The sequence below is a fragment of the Corylus avellana genome, chromosome ca2 (genome assembly GCF_901000735.1).
Source record: "Corylus avellana chromosome ca2, CavTom2PMs-1.0".
In the NCBI taxonomy this organism is placed as follows: Eukaryota; Viridiplantae; Streptophyta; class Magnoliopsida; order Fagales; family Betulaceae; genus Corylus; species Corylus avellana.
This window is the reverse complement of record NC_081542.1, coordinates 32,247,402-32,259,702: the sequence shown is the minus strand read 5'-3', so window position 1 is coordinate 32,259,702 and position 12,301 is coordinate 32,247,402. Positions and strand designations below refer to the sequence as shown.

The 12,301-nt window shown below is 38.6% G+C and overlaps 2 pseudogenes; both read left to right on the top strand.

The window, feature by feature from the left end:
• The first annotated feature begins 782 nt into the window (after nucleotides 1-782).
• Nucleotides 783-2,607, top strand: LOC132169615 (pentatricopeptide repeat-containing protein At2g17525, mitochondrial-like; annotated as a pseudogene).
• Nucleotides 2,608-6,351: 3,744 nt separating this feature from the next.
• LOC132169614 (pentatricopeptide repeat-containing protein At2g17525, mitochondrial-like) lies at nucleotides 6,352-12,301 on the top strand (annotated as a pseudogene).

Sequence of the window (12,301 nt, the reverse complement as noted above, 5' to 3'; positions counted from 1 at the left end):
GACGGAATTAAAAAAGAAAAAGTAACTAAATGGTTTCTGTCGACAAAAGGCCAGTTTGACGCTCACATGATCACATCTTCCCAAAAGCTTCACATGATCACATATTCCCAAAAGGCCAATTTATCGTTAGATCTAAGCATTTAATCCTTGCCGTTCATTCTTGCATCTTATGATCTTATCTTTAGACTTTAGCATCATTAGTTGCTTTCTCCAGCTTTGTACTTTGCTCTTACACGGCGCAAAACCCACCCCACTGCACATCTCGTTCTCACTTGAGTCTCTTCTCCTGGACCCCTCATCGCCGAACTGCCATCGCCGTTAACTTCGCCACCGAGATGCATCTTCGCCGTTACGCATCATCTCGTTCAGGGTTGGTTGCATCATGGCTGTCTCACATCAAGAGTGGATTTCTTAGAAAAAAATGTTCTACCTCCTCAATGATTCGGATTTCTTCTTCTTATTTTTAATTTTTTTTTTTTTTTTTTTTCAGTCATTCTGTTTTCTGTGGGGTGCTTATGGGGGGCGACATTCCAGCCTTGTCTAGTACTCGAGCCAAGCGAGCCGAGTACTCGATAAGGCACCCAGCTTGACCGATAGGCAAGCTCGAGTTCGAGTTCGCACACTATTTTTTTCTTCGCGGGTCGAGCCGAGCTAGGATTTAGGTACCTGACTAAAGCTCGGCTCGAGCTCGAGTAAAGTGTGAACAAGCCGATCCTGAACATACCCAACTCGCCCGAACTCGGCTCTATTACAGCCTTACTCGTAAAAGAACGCACTTCTCCATGCCCAAAATCTCTAACTCTTCAATTCTTGCAAGCTTCTCCACTGAAGCGTATCAAAGCTTTCTTCTTCTCGGCCGAAAATCAAAACCCATTTCATTCGCATCCCCATTCTCATCCTCCTCCTCCACATCACCATATCCTGTTCCAACCCAGCAGCAGATTGTGCATTTGATACTAAACCAGAAATCGGCCTCCCAAGCCCTCGAAACCTTCAGATGGGCCTTCAAACTCCCCAACTTCACCCACTCTCAGTCCACCTACCGTGCTTTAATACGCAATCTATGTGCTTTCCATCGCTTTGATACTGTACAGGATCTGCTCGACGAAATGCCCAACTCAACCGGGTCACCCCCAGATGACGACATTTTCGTTACTATCATCCGTGGTCTCGGGCGGGCGAGTATGGTTAAGCAAGTGATCAAAGTGGTTGACTTGGTTTCTCGGTTTGAAAAGAAACCGTCTTTGAAGATTTTCAATTCAATACTAAATGTTCTTGTCAGGGACGATATTGATTTGGCTAGAGCGTTTTATAGGAAGAGAATGATGGGGTGTGGTGTTGAAGGCGATAATTACACTTTCGGGATCTTAATGAAAGGGCTTTGCTTGACTGACAGGATTGGCGATGGCTTTAAGCTTTTGCAAGTGATGAAGTCTAGGGGAATTACACCAAATACCGTGATTTATAACACATTACTTCATGCACTTTGCAGGAATGGGAAAACTGGGAGAGCAAGGAGCTTGATGAATGAAATGAAGGAACCTAATGATGTGCTTCAGTTTTGGGTTTGTGCCAAATATTATTACAGTAACTAAGGTGCTGGAACTTCTTTGCAATGTTGGTCGTGTAACTGAGGCTGTTGAGATTTTGGAGAGATTGGAGACTAAGGGAGGTGTGATAGACATTGTGGAATATAATACTTTGATAAAGGGTTTTTGTAGATTAGGGAAAATGAAAGTTGGGTTTTCCTTCCTGACGAAGATGGAGAGGAAGGGCTGCCTTCCAAATGTAGACACCTACAACATTTTAATCTCTGGATTTTGTGAGCAAAGGATGTTGGATTTGGCTCTTGATCTGTTTAAAGAGATGAAAACAGAAGGGATTAACTGGAATTTTGTTACATACGACACACTAATCAAGGCTTTGTGTTCAGGAGGTAGGATGGAAGATGGGTTTAAGATTTTGGAACTAATGGAGGAGAGTAAGGGGGGTTGTGGGAGGCAGATTAGTCCTTATAACAATGTGTTATATGGTCTATACAAGGAAAATCAGTTGGATGAAGCACTAGCATTTTTGAAAATGATGGGGAAGTTATTTCTTAGAGCTATTGGTAGGAGCATGAGTATTTTAGCCTTTTGTGCAGATGGCGCCATTGAGGATGCAAAGAAGGTTTTTGATCAGATGCTTGGAGAAGGGGGAGTTCCAAGTGTTCTTGTTTATGATTATTTAATCCATGGATTTTGCCAACAAGGATGTGTGCGTGAAGCGTTTGAACTGGTGAATGAGATGGTTCATCTTGGTTATTTTCCGCTTGCATCAACATTCAATGCCCTGATCATTGAATTTTGCAGGCAGAGGAAAGTTAGCAGTGTTTTGAAGCTCATGGATGACATGGTTGGGAGGGGTTGCATTCTGGATATAACAAGTTATAATCCCTTGATTGATGCTCTATGTAAGAAGGGAGATTTTCAGAAGGCTTTGGAGCTCCTTTCACATATGGTAGAAATGGGGATCCTCCCTGATTCTTCATCATGGAATTCATTGTTTTTTTGTCTTTGCCAAGAAACTAGCAATAACATGTTCCGAGTAACTGATCACCTATTGTAGCAAATTGCTCAGAAGTGAATTTATTTATGGGTTTTGCATATATTCCAAGACTATGGGTGTGTGTGTGAGAGAGAGAGGGAGAGTAGTGAGTGAGTGGATTTTGCATATTATATATACCCAGTCAGGAAATTATTACAAAATTATGCACTACTAGAAATGATTACAAAATTAGTAGAAAATCCAAACATAAGTAAGGGTTAAAACAATTGCACTATTCTTAAGGTAGTGACTATCTTAGATCACTTGTCTAAGAAACAAAATATGACCCTCCTACAAAACAAACAATAATGCTATAGTTCATCTTCAATGTTAATGCCATCACCTCTTTGGGAAAAGAAGCAATGAATAATTAAAAAGAAAAACAATAGATGCTTTTCTATACATCATTTTCACTTTTTCATTGGAAAAAATATTCCACCAAAACGACAGTAAATGAGTCACAAGCAAGTGAGGCAGAACAAAAGCAAAAGAAGAAAATAAACATTTAAGGATATGTTTGGAAAATTATTTAAAAAAAAATTGTTTTCGCTTTTTAAATGCTCAAAATTCTTCTCATATATAAGTTATCCAAACGGGTTTTTAAATGTAATTCCCATCACTAGCACACTTTTCAAAATAACTCACAAAACGGTTTTCAAAATCAAAACAATTTTCACAATATTTTTTTAAAAATAAAACATAGAACACTTATAAAAAAATATTCACTATGAATGTCCGGCAGCCCTGTTGTGATCACCATTAACTTCTGATAATCCCGTGGTGACCACAAACCTACAAGAACTTTCGCCAGCTTGAGCTGTTACTTTGAACTTTTTGCGATTTTGTGGTGGTTACCATAAACTTTTGATAGCCTTATGGTAGCCACAATGAACGCCTGTGACTGCCATGAACTTTTGGAGATTCTATAGTGACCACTATAAACATTTGGCGGCCCTATGGTAGCTACTATGAACTTTTGGCAACCTCGTCATGGCCGCTGAGAACATGTGACATGAACACTGTAATGGTTGCTTGATGGCAGCCACCAGGCCCACCACCATTGAGCGCTGTTATTCTACATATTAAAAATAAAATAATAATAATAATAAATAAATAAATACATCACTCTAATATGACAATGACAATGAAGGGTGGTCACCAACCAATGGGCATGAAGTTGTTATTTTTTAGTGTAAAAAAAAAAAAAATGACAAAAAAAAAGGAAACTTCAGTTTGGCTCATTGAACTTTCAGCTGATTTGACAAACCCCTCCAAACTTTCAAATATCTCACATTTGACCCCTGAACTTTAAATTTCTATCACTTTGGACCCCGCTGTTAGTTTTCAACGTTAAACTCAAACGGTTTTTGACTTTTTATGCTTATTATACCATCACACAGTCCACTTGAAATTTCGATAACATCCAAAACTACAGCACCCACCCCCAGCCCAAAATGACACTGTTTTGGGCATCTATTTTTTTTTTTTTTCTAAAAAAAAAAAAAAGAAAAGGCAAAATATTAAAAAAAAAAAAAAAAAATCAGGGTGGCTGGAGCCACCTCCACGGCTGATCTAAAGGTGGTCAAACTACCCCATGGCCGATCTGAGGGTGGTCGAGCCACCCCATGACCAAGGGGGTGGTCCGACCACCCCCAAAAGGCCAAAAAAAGAAAAAGAAAAGGGAATGGGTTTTGGGCTTTTGGCCGTGGCCACCCTATTTTGGCTAAGGAGCCACCCCGATTTATTTTATTATTATTTTTTTTAATATTTTGCCTTTTCTTTTTCTTTTTAAAAGATAATTTTAATGCCTAAAATGACGTCGTTTTAGGCTGGGGTGGGTGCTGTAGTTTTGGGGCCCAAAACGGTGTAGTTTCCAAGTGAGGGTATAATAGTCATAAAAATTCATTTCGTTTGAGTTTAACGTTGAAACCTAACAAAGGGGTTTATAGTAATATAAATTGAAAGTTCAGGGGTTCAAAGTGAGAGATTTAAAAGTTTGAAAAAAGGTTTGTCAAATTACGTAGAAGCTTAGGGGGCCAAAGTGAAGTTTCAAAAAAAAAAAAAAAAAATTAGAGTTGGGGTATTTTAGAAAAAAATATTCAATTCCAATTTTGTTGTCTTTAAACCAAGGAGTTATCATTCTATTTTAGCTTATTATAATCAGTAACAAGTAATAACCATTCCTATTTCTAAAGAATTAGCTTACACTTTATGAGGCATGATCCACATTCGATTAGGCTATCTCTTGAGGACATGTCAAAAAAAAAAACTAGTGTTTTGTGGGGCCATGGACCCAAATCGGTCAACCCGTTTGTGATTCGTCGGGTTTGTAATGTTTCAATTTGGGTGTTGACCCGGCCCACGCTCACTCTTCCGAAGTGTTGGATATCTTTTTTAATAGGGGTGCAAAGGCGGTTACGGTTAGCGGTTAGTGACAATAACCGCTAACCGTAACCGCCTTAGCGGTTAGTAGATTTCACTAACCGCAACCGCTAACCGCCTAACGGTTAGCGGTTAGCGGTTAACCGCCGGTTAGCGGTTAGCGAAATAGATAACCGCCAGCTAACCGCTTTTTTAAAATTGGGCTTTTTTTTGGGCTTTTGGAGCTTATTTTTTTGGGGTTTTTTTTACCCTCATTTTTTTTTCTTGTATTTTTAATATCTTTTAAATTCTAAATTCCTAAAGTATCTAATGATGCTTTAATTAAATTGTAGACTTGTAGTTATAAGTAATATATTGTTTAATTCAATTGAATCAATTGTGATTATCATTGTACATGAATCATATGATTAACTTGTAGACTTATGACTTATGAGTTATGTCATATTATATATGCATTATTTATTATTATATAATCATATGATTTAATGATTAAGTCATCATGTGATATAATCATATCAATTATAGTGATAATATATAAATTACTAAAATTATAATGATAATACATTAATACTTAAATTGTGTTTATAAGTAACACATTGGTCATTGTTTAATCCAATGTCAATTACTTAATTTGATATTATACGAATCATATCATCATTGTACATTAATAATATGATTCACTTGAAGTCTTGAATAAAATATTTGAATTGTCATTGAATCATATGATTAAGTATTGATATTATACATTTATATTATTCATATACATATGTAGACTTATATAGACTTATAACATATATAGACTTATAAGTTTATAATATACATTGGAAATAAGTCTCTAGATATTTAATTGTTGTATTAGTATGAATTAATATACTTATGAGTTATGTCATATTATATATGTATAATTTGTTATTATATAATCAAATGATTTAATGATCAATCTCATGTGATATAATCATATAAATTATAGTGATAATATATTAATACTCAAATTGTGATTTAATTATTTTTTTAAAAAAAATTGTAATTTAATGATCAAGTGATTATATGATATAATTATATAAATTATAGTGATAATATATTAATACTCAAATTATGATTTAATTATTTTTTTAAAAAAAATTGTGATTTAATGATCAAGTGATTATGTTATATGTATAAATATTTTTATAATTATAATTATAAAAATATATTATATAAAAAGGCGGTTAGCGGTTAGCGGTTACGGTTAGTAGACCCAATAACCGCTAACCGCTAGGCGGTTAGGCGGTTAGGCGGTTAAGCGGTTGACGGTTATAACGGTTAGCGGTTAGAACCGCCCGCCTTTGCACCCCTATTTTTTAACGACTCTTTCTCTCTCTCTCTCTTCCTCTCCCTCGCCCGGTGTCTCTCAGATCTGCAGCGAAATCAAAAAAAAGAAAAGAAAATGGCGGCAGGACCAGATCAGCTCTTCAGTCTCCGGAACAACTTCTATCTGGGAGCATTCCAGGCGGCCATCAACAACAGCGAAGTCCCCAATCTCTCCCCAGACGACGTCGTCGACCGCGACTGCCTCGTCTACCGCTCCTACATCGCCCTCGGCAGCTTCCAGCTCGTCACCAGCTAGATCGACTCCTCCGCCGCCACGCCTCTCCAAGCCGTTAAATTACTCGCCCTCTATCTCTCCTCCCCCGATAACAAGGTCTCTTTTCTTCCCCATCTAGTGAATTTCGCTCTTGCTTTTTTGTTCCGCCAGCTTATGATTTATAGCTCTTCTTCGTAAGGACGCGTTTGGTTCTACCCGAATTGGAATGCGTCGGATCTGTGATTTTGAATCGAATCCAGTTCTGAGCCACCAAACGCGACCTTGCTGATGGTCTAGTTTTGTATGGGAAAGGATGGAAATCAATGTTGATTGTTGCGAGTGTTATTGTTGTGTTAGGAGTCGACGATCTCGAGTCTGAAGGAGTGGTTGGGGGATCCCGCGATTGGGAACAACCCGATCTTGAGGTTGATTGCTGGGATCGTCTTCTTGCATGAGCAGGGCTACAATGATGCTCTCAAGCACACTAATGCTGGAGGCACTATGGAACTGTGAGTCTCCAGCTCTTTTTGGCCCTTTTTTGTTCCGTTCGGAGTCTTGGATCCGATTTCTTGTTTGTCTTTTTGCTTTCCCTTTCAGGGCATTTAATTCAATGTTTTTTTTTATACCGCCTTCGATGATTCACTTTTTTCATAAAATAACATGAAAGTTCGTTCAAGTTTGGATGCTTAACATCAACATACAGTGTTCGGTATTTCAATAAGCTGTGAGAAATGGGTAAATCTCTGTAGCTGTCAACAGTGATAATGTTTTCCAGAAGTTTTTTTATGCGTCAGATCTTGATTTGGATGGTAAATCTCACTTGAAGAGTGATTTTGTCACTGATGATTCTTTGAGATGCATTTTATCTAGACCAAATATTTGGTTAACCTAATGTCTATTTCTCACAATATGCTGAAGGCAAACAATAGCAGCCTTCCATTCTCTGAGTAAATTCCTCACCCTAAGGCGTTGATCACCCCCATTGAACCCTCTCACGATCCAAGATAACAACTTAGGTTTCATTAAGAACTGAGAACACCTTTACCCACCTTTAGAGTCATAATTAAGAGCATGCCAATCTTTTTAACTCCCTTGTACCTCTATCTACTAGTTTATAATTGGAGGTTGATCCGTTTTGGGAATGACTCGCTTCAATAGCTGTCAAAAAATTGCCATAAATTGTTTATCATGGTCCTCACACGAAATCCCCATGACACGATGGATCTCCTTCACTCTTTGCAAAACCCAATTTGAACACTCCCACCCCAAGCAAATATTTTTCCCAAACACAGTTGGTGGGGGCAGGTACTTGAAAGAGTACATAACATGGCTTCCTTTCTACTGTATAGATCTACATCCAGGCAAGGCATTGGGTCGCTAATTGGCTGACTGTTACCTTATGCATTACCCAACTCCATCCCAACTAAAGCAGACAGAACTGTCCCTTTTCCCTTATTGCTGATGACATTGAACTCCCGCAAATTCTCAGCTCAAGAATCAAGATCCGGCAAAGAGGTTAGTTTCCCCCCTTTAACAGCTAAAAGCCCACTCAACGGACCTAGGGTATGCTCCAAAACCATCCGTGTCTGACAGACTACCAACACAAGAGGGCCCTAAATCAAGAACCACAACACGCAATTTGTCTACTGGATGTTCTACCCATGCCGCCAGGGTGCAGCCTAGTGGTCAAAGGGTGAGCTTGGGATGAGTGGTAGATTTGGACATCTTGGGTTCAATTCCTCACTAGGAGTTCTTGATACACAGTTCTAACGAGTGGGGTCGTATATTCGGGGTTTACTCCTTAAGGGTGGGCTTGAAGGGCCTTGCCTTGTGAGGCTCCTGCATCATTAAAAAAAAAAGTGTTCTACACATGCCCCTTCTCCTGGTAACTCCACATCTCCGATATTGATAGATTTAGAGAGAAAGAAATGTCCAAAGCTTTGAAGACAGTGAGAGGATAGTGGCGGAGTTGAAGGCCTTCTTTTTCTATCCCCTCTTTCAATGGATTTTTGTTTCTCTTGTATATTTATTGCGTACTTGGGTGTGGCCTTTGGTTCTTAATGAATTTCATTACTTACAAAAAAAATCATATGCTAGACTTAGGATAAGATTTACATGTTGCCTAGGGGGTAGTCCTATCATATCCAGGGAGCTACGGATCTAAAAAGACTAGGAATAAATCAATCTTAGAGATCTGAAACAGCGTGGTAGCATGTTTAGGCGAGATAGTTGAAACTTATACCAATCGCTTCTGTCAAATGAGTGCTTAGTTTGCTGGGGGAAGTGACAAAGGATACATGGCTTGTCAACTGTGGAACTCATGTTCAATCCCACGTTGGTAGCCAACAAAAGGAAAATCTTCTTGCCATTAAGAAAGAGTCCCACATCAGTTAATGGCAAAAAGGACATCAGTTCAGAGCATGCTTCTTATATAAAACTACAAGCCCCCTCACTTTTTGTCGCTGTTATGAACTGTGCGTGTTGCACGTGAAAGTGAAAAGTTAGTGAGTACTTTTTGGTCTTGTACCTTGAGTTGGTAATTGGGATGCGTGCTTCTGTGGGGACCTACCACCTGATTTCATTTCAAAATTTTTGAAAGGGTTGAGAAAGTTGATGCTTCGTGTTCATTTGGTTGGTGTATTTTTGCCGAGTTCAAGCTGGTTCATGAGCTCAGACAATCATCTTCAGACCTAAGCTTGAGCTAGAACTTTGAGATCGTAATGAGCTCAAGCTATGCTCAAGCCTGTACAATTTCCTACTGAGCCAAGACTGAGAAGTGCACAGCCTGGTTCTGCTTGACCCATTTGCATCCCTAGTCTTGGCTGGATTTGATAGTTTCTAGTTTGATAGTTTGTTTGTTTTTGTTTTTTTTTTTTCCCCACTATCCCAATATTTTGGGGGCTGGAAGTGCCATTTAGCCCAAAGGCTATCTGCATAGTCGTTCACTATGGTTAACTGGAAAAAAATTTGTATCCTCTAGCTGGAGGGTGCATTCATTGTGAAATAGTGTACAAGCTGTATCGGATATGTTTTTGAAACTGAAAAGTATTTATTTTCATTCCTTCTATGTGTAAGATTTATTTGATAGATATTACATAGTACCCAGGAAGTTTGATTTCTGAGAAAGTATTTGTTTTATGTTTTTTTTTGGTCAAAGTCACTGGGTCATGCTGAATTTTGACTGGTAATGGTGCTTAAAGGTGTCATGATTTGTTACATTGTCTAAACCTTGTGGAACACGCTAATGGCTTCTTTGATATCTGACACATACAGTTCTCTTGTAGAAGCATGTATTTTACTCGGTCAAAAGTCAATGGATCATTCTGAATTGTCTTTCAAAATTTTCAAACATCTCACTTGCATAGAATCTAGCCAGATGGTGATGCTAGAAGGTTTTATGATTTCTTACATGTTCTTGCATAAAAATTGACGAAAGTACATGTCCGTTTGGTATTGCTATTTTAATAAGTACGATTTTAAAAATTACGTTTTTTAATTTGCTACTTTTTAAATCGCAAAGACGTTTGATAAAACATTTTAAAAAGTTTTTTTTTTATTAAATATTCGTTATGTGAAATCATGATTTTGGTTTAAATTCGCACCTTTTCAAATAAGCACTCTCGAGCCTGCATATAGAAATCTCATATTTTTCTTCTTCTTCTTATTTTAAATTAAGTGTTTTTTAAATCGCAATGCCAAACTCTATATGTTTTGTGATATCTTTTAAAAACGCAGATTATTCTTATGAAATCGCAACTAGAGTTTCTTTACAAATTCTATTATTCGAATTAATTTTACTTTTCTCTGGTTAATATTCTTCTTTCTCTAACATTTCTCTTCTTCTTTCTCTAACGCAGGCAATAATCACTCAGCACCCACTACGGAGACAAAACCACTCAAGCGTTGGAAAGACGAGACTCGTAAAACAAAGCACTTCTCAATGCCCAAAATCTCTAACTCTTCAATTCTTGCAATCTTCTCCACTGAAGCATATCAAAGATTTCTTCTTCTCGGCCGAAAATCAAAACCCATTTCATTTGCATCCTCATTCTCATCCTCCTCCTCCACATCACCATATCCTGTTCCAACCCAGCAGCAGATTGCGCATTTGATACTAAACCAGAAATCGGCCTCCCAAGCCCTTGAAACCTTCAGATGGGCCTCCAAACTCCCCAACTTCACCCACTCTCAGTCCACCTACCGTGCTTTAATACGCAATTTATGTGCTTTCCGTCGCTTTGATACTGTACAGGATCTGCTCGACGAAATGCCCAACTCAATCGGGTCACCCCCAGATGACGACATTTTCGTTACTATCATCCGTGGTCTCGGGCGGGCGCGTATGGTTAAGCAAGTGATCAAAGTGGTTGACTTGGTTTCTCGGTTTGAAAAGAAACCGTCTTTGAAGATTTTCAATTCAATACTAAATGTTCTTGTCAGGGACGATATTGATTTGGCTAAAGCGTTTTATAGGAAGAGAATGATGGGGTGTGGTGTTGAAGGCGATGATTACACTTTCGGGATCTTAATGAAAGGGCTTTGCTTGACTGACAGGATTGGTGATGGCTTTAAGCTTTTGCAAGTGATGAAGTCTAGGGGAATTACACCAAATACCGTGATTTATAACACATTACTTCATGCACTTTGCAGGAATGGGAAAACTGGGAGAGCAAGGAGCTTGATGAATGAAATGAAGGAACCCAATGATGTGACTTTTAATGTCTTAATATCTGCTTACTCTAAAGAAGAGAATTTGGTTCAAGCTCTGGTTCTGTTAGAGAAGTGCTTCAGTTTTGGGTTTGTGCCAGAGTTATTACAGTAACTAAGGTGCTGGAACTTCTCTGCAATGTTGGTCGTGTAACTGAGGCTGTTGAGATTTTGGAGAGACTGGAGACTAAGGGAGGTGTGATAGACATTGTGGCATATAATACTTTGATAAAGAGTTTTTGTAGATTAGGGAAAATGAAAGTTGGGTTTTCCTTTCTGATGAAGATGGAGAGGAAGGGCTGCCTTCCAAATGTAGACACCTACAACATTTTAATCTCTGGATTTTGTGAGCAAAGGATGTTGGATTTGGCTCTTGATCTGTTTAAAGAGATGAAAACAGAAGGGATTAACTGGAATTTTGTTACATACGAGACACTAATCAAGGCTTTGTGTTCAGGAGGTAGGATGGAAGATGGGTTTAAGATTTTAGAACTAATGGAGGAGAGTAAGGGGGGTTGTGGGAGGCGGATTAGTCCTTATAACAGTGTGTTATATGGTCTATACAAGGAAAATCAGTTGGATGAAGCACTAGCATTTCTGAAAATGATGGGGAAGTTATTTCCTAGAGCTGTTGATAGGAGCTTGAGTATTTTAGCTTTTTGTGCAGATGGCGCCATTGAGAATGCAAAGAAGGTTTTTGATCAGATGCTTGGAGAAGGGGGAGTTCCAAGTGTTCTTGTTTATGATTATTTAATCCATGGATTTTGCCAACAAGGATGTGTGCGTGAAGCGTTTGAACTGGTGAATGAGATGGTTCATCTTGGTTATTTTCCGCTTGCATCTACATTCAATGCCTTGATTAGTGGATTTTGCAGGCAGGGGAAAGTTAGCAGTGCTTTGAAGCTCATGGATGACATGGTTGAGAGGGGTTGCATTCTGGATATAACAAGTTATAATCCCTTGATTAATGCTCTGTGTAGGAAGGGAGATTTTCAGAAGGCTTTGGAGCTCCTTTCACACATGGTAGAAATGGGGATCCTCCCTGATTCTTCATCATGGAAT